Below are 7,500 nucleotides of genomic sequence, written 5' to 3'. Positions count from 1 at the left end.
CCGACCGCCTCGTCTCTCTGCCACCAACACAAGGCAGGCTAGGCAGACGGCGTGCTATCCACAGGGTCGTGAACACTGAACAGCTCCAAGAGGCACCGAGCACCAAAGCGTCCCAGAACACCAGAGGGGAAATGCCAAGTGGCAAGGCAGGGCACGAAATAAACACAAAATGACAGTCTTTCCTTTATTTACACAAGTTATTTACCCGTACACTTTTCTATAGGCACAATACAGGGGGAAACCAGCATGTCACACTGCACGATACAGCTTATAACAGGGCAACACAAAGTTATATCAGGTCACAAGGGCACACACGAGGTCTTCACAGGAGCAGCACCCAACTGCGTCTCTCTTGGCTTGTTCCTTCGCTCCTCCGCTCATAGCCAGTTGCTTCATGTTTGCCCAGGTCCCTTCATGTTAACACATGCCCAGGTCATCCTTTTCACGTTAACACATGTTTCGCACAGAGACAAAGACCCACTGGCGTAGCAATATATATATATATATATATATATATATATATATATATATATATATATATATATATATATATATATATATATATATATTCAATAATCATTCGACAGAAAGAAGCAGCGTTGTATAAGGCTAAATGACCAAATTCCTTTGAAGCACATTATAGCCATCTGGCAGTCTGGTACCATTCCCCCTGACCTGTTGAGGGGCGTGGTCATCCCTCTCTGGAAGGGGAAAGGGGATTGTTTGGGACTGTAGCAACTACCGTGGCATTACACTGCTCAGCATACCAGGCAAAGATTTCGACCACATTCTTCTGAAACGGGTCAGCGACCACCTACAAAGGCACCAGAGACCGGAGCAGTCTGGATTCACTCCTGGCAAGTCCACGAATACTAGCGCTTTGAGTAATTGTGGAACGCCGCCGTGAGTTTGGTCGTGGGTTGCTCGCAGCCTACATCGACCTCAAGAAAGCCTTTGACTTGGTGCATCGTGAGTCGCTATGGAAGATTCTGAGACTCAGGGGAATTCCGTCACAGATTATTGGCCTGATAGCAAGACTATATACCGGTACTGAAAGTGCTGTAAAGTGTGGTGGGGGCCTGTCAAACTTCTTCCCTGTTAATTCAGGGGTGAGGCAAGGCTGTGTCCTCGCACCAACACTTTTCAACACCTTCATGGACTGGATAATGGACAGAGCTACTAGCCAAAGTCAGTGTGGAGCAACACTGGGCAATATCAAAGTCTCAGACCTTGACTTTGCCGATGATGTTGCTACCCTATCTGAGTCCCTGAAGTCACTAGTGGTGGTTCTTGATGCATTTAACAATGCGGCGAAGCCCTTAGGCCTAGAGGTCTCCTGGAACAAGACCAGGAATTTAGGGGCCTGTTAGGGGAACCCGTTCAGTCGATCCATGCTTGCAGCAAGGACGTTGAGAGTTTTACATACCTTGGTAGTGTAGCTCATATCTCTAGGCTGTCAGACCAAGAAGTCAGCAGACAGATTGGTCTGGCAACAGGAGCCATGAACTCGATCAACAAGAGTATTTGGAGATGTCGGTACCTATGCAGAAGGACCAAGCTAAATGTCTTCAGGGCTTTGATACTGCCAGTTTTGCTCTATGGAAGTGAAACCTAGACGCTGTCTAATGCCGTGGAGTCTCGTCTTGATGCCTTTTGTAATAAGTCTCTTCACCGGATCATGGGGTACAGTTGGCAGGACCATGTGTCCAACCGACGGCTACATCGTGAGACTGGCATGGGGCCTGTTCCTTGCGTAATCCGGGATCGACAACTCAGGCTATATGGGCACCTAGCTCGTTTCCCTGTGGATGGCCCTGCCCATCAGGTTGTCTCTTTGCGAGGTAATCCTAGGTGGAGGAGGCCTGGAGGACGACCCAGGAGGTCATGGCTTGGGTAGCTCCATGAAACCAGTAGCGAGGAGTTAGAAATGGGTCGAGGGCCTTCCTGGAGACTCGCCATGAAGGACCCTCGTGGCTGGAAGCGAAGGTTGGAGGAGGCCATGCACCCCCATCGGCGTTAACCCCTTGATGATGATGATGACAGTATAGCAGATCGGTGACGAGAAAGGCGACATCTCATGCAAGCTTCCAGATGCCCAGATTGTTTTTTTTCTTTGATAGGACTACAACAAGGCATGTGTAGAAAGGTCTGTTCTCGGAGACTATTCCATATAAAGTTTGAAAAAATAAAGGTCCGAAAGTGTGCTATGCATGTTTTCGATTCTTTTTCGAAGTACGACCTAGTTTTTCTACATTTTCCTTTTGCTTATGAGCTGCTGTCCGATGACGTAAATCCACAGGTTGGAAGATTCTGGTAACTGAGGATGCTCGCTGTGAGCTTGTGTCAACTGTTGCCCATTTGATAGGTCACTCATGCTTTTATTCAGCTGATGCATCTTTTAATTCCTCGTGACGATAGCATGACTCCCTTTTTGTACTCCTTTGCGTGGCCAACATGAAAATAATATATACATAACCTTTTCATATACGTTTGCTAAACTGATGCCAACACTAAAACCCTTACTTCTGATGCACCTGTTTTTTGTGCAGCTTCTACCTTCAGTTGTACTTTGAAATAAAATCGCATGTAGTTGACCCTTATCTTGTCTAGTGACCATTAATATTTAATGGCATGATTTATTTTTAAAAATTAGCTGCAGTGTTCATGAAATATATATTGGGTAGAAAAAGGAAAAAAACTCAGGATTAACATCAACATGTACACATATATGCACGCGTGTGCACGCACGCACGCTCACACGCACACACACACACACACACACACACACACACACACACACACACACACACACACACACACACACACACACACACACACACACACACACACACACACACACACACACACACACACATACACACAAACACACACACACACATAGTGTGTATGCGAGGTTCTTGTAGTTTCTTGGTTCTCTTTGCAAAAATTTGCAAAAGACTATGCATCATATAACTCCCAGTACAGCTTCAAGATAACTCTTTTCAAATTGACATTCAAGCAGATGGTTCATACTCTGCAAGATTTCTGCCAATAGATTAATTATATTTCCTTTTTTACCATTTCATCATAGGTGACATCTGATACTAAACAATTAATCCTGTTTAAATCAACAGTAGATTTTCATCTTCAATCTGTTGTCAGCTCTTATGTTCAGCCTTATAAGAATTTCAATTGGAATGATGCAGGATTTCATGGGACTTTACACTACTGTATTTCAGATCTAGAAACTACTGATTTGTCAGTTTTACACAGGGTATTATTCTTATTCCCAAGAGTTCTTTGATGGCACTATATATTTGGTACTGCTTAATATACTTTTATTAATCTGTACTAAATAACTTAAAAGCAACCTGAACCATTATGATATTCACCTCAAAATCTATTATCCGAGACCAGGTGATGTCAGCACTAGGTCTCAATTACAGCATCCATTATGGTTAATGAAGTCTCTGAATGTATATACACACTTGAGTACATGTGTAATTATAATATATAAACTATTTTTTTTCATGCTTATTCTGTAACATAAAATCACCTCTCCCTGGATTGAGATTTTATACCTGTCTGACCTTATGAATACAATCTGTGAATATAATCTTTTTACACATAAGTGAAAGGTAAGTAAGGTTTTCCCTTAAATTTATTTTGTTATATGAATTGAGTAAACAAGAATATGTCAAAAGGTGTTAGGACAAAAACAGTTTTCAAAACTTTTTGTACCATGCAGGTATCTGGGAAACAAGGAAACAAAATAGAAATAGAAAAGAAGAACATCAAGGAAAACACAAGTTTCTTCAGACAGATTTATTGTTTATTATTAACCCATTATTTCTATCAGGTCATGAACACATTATCAGAGAAAAAAAAGTGATACTGACAAATAAAATCTCCTCCAACAATAAACCTAAGACTTCAAACCCAGATAACTCGCCAAACGTGAACTCCTTTACGTTCCCCAGTACAAGAGACTGTAAGCTTCCGGAAGTAAGAATTTTCATATATAAATTCAAGTCATAAAATAAAGCACAGTTAATGTCAGTAGACAGAAATGGAATACAAAAAGCTACTTACATTTACAACACAACCTACAAGAACATAATAACATCAACCACAGAATACATTCTCTTTATATCAAAGGGTCACATTTCTCTAAGACATATTAATTTGATACAGTTAAAAAGGAAAAAAGAAAGAAAACAAAAATAGAAGTCTCTTAGTCACAAAGGATAAAGTTAAAGATAATTTTAATAGATAAGCTCTCTGATCTGTTCTCTGCAGTACTTCAAAAGTCAGAATGGGCTTTACAGCAGCACCTGTATAATTATGCTAAGTACTGAGAGAATAAGTATTCACGTAATATGAATAAAGTATGTTGTTGAAGCAGATTTAGCTAAAGAATTATTATGTAGATAGTTATTCAAGGAAGTTATTAAAGTTATAGTTAAAAGGTAAGGCTAGCTCACAGCCTGCTGTACTCAGTGATTAATCTGCTTATCTATGAATATAATGGTAAGGTCTTCAAAGTAACCTAAAAATTTTAAAACATCTGTGTACAGCACAGGCAATGATAATGTGCCCTGGTAATGCTGCTCTGATTGAAAATGGCAGCTAGAAAATAGGTACTGACAAGGAAAGCCCTTCAATTTTGTTTGTTCTTTTTAGAGATAAGTGAATGACCAGCAAGAGCTTTACTATGGGAAAAAAGTGAACAGCCATTGCATACTCAGAATATATATACACATTTTTTTCTTCTTTGAGAGAAGCCCTTGTTATAGATATTGTACTCTGCATGTAGCAGTGTTTGACATACCATTTGTCCTCATAAACATTTAGAACTATAAGTAAAAGCTTTGGCTATATTTCTGTTAAGAAAGAAAAAGGCTGCTCTTCAATGAAATTTTTAACAAAGATAGCTATTATCTAAAACACATTAAACTTGGAACTACTAGCTGTTACTCTCATCTTCCTAAAGATTAATAAAAGGAGTCAAAACAACAATCTAAATAACAAGCCCTGATCTACACCATTATAATCTAGCTTTCTATTTATCATCTAATTTTTCTTTTTATAAATGAAGCCTTGTAAAATCTTTATTTCATATTTGAAACATATTTCTGTACTGTATATTATTGATATTTCATTTCAATACTTCAAGTTTCTGAATATTCTTGATGAAAAAATACTCAGAAAATAACTTGCATAAGTGATATCAGTCTTTGATATCACCCTTTCAAGTGATCCTGGAATGTTAATGTTCAACCTTTCAACATGGTATGTAGTATTAATAGCACATTACCTTTCTAATTACAATATTGCACTGCTGTAACATATTAAGTTTTTTAAAAGTTACACCTATACACTCCTAGCAAAAGAACCGTAAAATTTACTGTATATACATTCAAGAAGTACATGACTTTCAGTTTACTTGTTTCTGCTTTCTTCAGTGAAATAACACATTGCACTTTAGGCATGACTAGTTTTCTTAGTTTGAATCAAATAATTTTTATCCTGCTGGTATCTGTTCATGTGCTCTAAACAATTTGGGCACAAAAATAACTTATTTGATATTTGATACTGTTAGCACTTTTGCATAATTGTACTATCCTGTACAATATATGTAGCGATTTTCAAAATACATTATTTGACAGTACATTCTTTTACATAATCCATTACATTTCATAAATCAAATGATATAGTGTAAATCTTTGCCACACCAAGAGGTGCTCTGAGAACAAGGTCTTTTTATCAACAAACACATGTTGGTGTTGTCTTTTTTAGCTGAAAATTACAACACAGGACCTCAAGTTTTGTACCACACTATAATGATATTGATCACTGTTCTCTAATGTGTACATATGTTACTTTTAAGACAATCAGGAAAGGTATAACCAACACAACAAACATACAATACATGATGACAAACCAGGTCCTCCTGAATCTGACATCTACAGCTTCAACAGTTCACTATCACACATGAGCCATCATCACAATAGCATAGAAGCACCACCTATTTTCAAAGTGACCAGATTCCATCCTTGCCCTCTAAGAGTTTTCATTACAGATCATTTGATGATGATACTTCTCATTTGAAAAGTAAGGCACAATATTTCGAGACATTATTCTATAAAAGCAAGCCTGACAACTTCAGAGGCTAGGTATGGTACTGAGATAAAAACATCCTTACATTTCATTCTTACCCAGTATTTAGCAAGCAGTTAATAACATAAAAATTAAAGATGTTGCAAATTGACATTACATCACTGAGGGTTACCATCATCAATCTGCTTATACTGAACGTATCATAGAATACTGAAAATCATTTGAATGATATCTTATATTCTGAAAACTGTTACTACACAATGTGCACAATTTAGTCAGTGATACCTGTGCTTCTAATGATTTTGTTTCAAAATAGAACATGCAACTTTATCATATTAGTCACCGAAACAGTAATTTGCCTCTTGTATAATGCAAGAACTTGTAACTGACATGAACAATTATAACAAAATCAATTTTGCATTTATTTACAAGCAACAATACATACAGATAATGAATACAATAACAATATTCTAGGAATAAATAACAATGAAAATATTAATGATAATGTTAATGAAATAAATAAGGTAAATGATGGAAATAGTGGAAATATTAATAATTGTAAAAATAATAATAATAAAATATCTTATTGATATGAATCATAAAAAAACCACTCCGCCACAGTTTTAGAGGAACTAGTCAAAATATTGGTTAATTCTAAATAAAATGTACACCCTGACAGAGACAACAAGTATAATACTACTACTAATATTAATAATAATAATTATAATAATAATAATAATAACAAAATCATAACTTTAGTAGCATGTCCACAAAATCAACAATAAAACTTTCAGATGTGTGTTAGATTAAATTGCATACCATATTCAATTTTCTTTCCAGAATATTACATATTATAATGTTCACAGCACTGACCCAGGTTCTTTTCAGATCTATTAGGATAGACAATGATGTGATTTAAACCTGTATGTGAAATTCATTCCTATTTTTTCACTTTTTGACAGAAAAAAAATATAGGTAAATCATCTATAAATACATCCATAAACTGCTAAGTATGTTGACTCATAAAAAATAAATGCATTTATTAGTAGAATTGCCTTCTATATCTTTCAATCATGTTGGACTAAAATCTTGCAACCTAACATTCTTTTCCAAACACTCCATGACCTCATGGTCAGGCAACAAATTTCTTTGCAAAACATGCTATGTGCACAAACATTTATAATGTTGAATTCTCATTAACATAATTCATAATGCCATGTCATTTCCAGCCAAAACCTATGACTTTCTTTCTATAAATTGCTAACAGTATACTCTGAGCAAATGTGTGTGTTATCAGAACGCATAGATGTTGTAGCCCTTCATATTATAAATTGGAAGAAAGAGAAAAGATAACTATATTTTGCATAGACAATCAATGAA

This window comes from Penaeus monodon, chromosome 14 (assembly GCF_015228065.2).
Source record: "Penaeus monodon isolate SGIC_2016 chromosome 14, NSTDA_Pmon_1, whole genome shotgun sequence".
NCBI classification, from domain to species: Eukaryota; Metazoa; Arthropoda; class Malacostraca; order Decapoda; family Penaeidae; genus Penaeus; species Penaeus monodon.
This window is presented reverse-complemented; position numbering follows the sequence as displayed.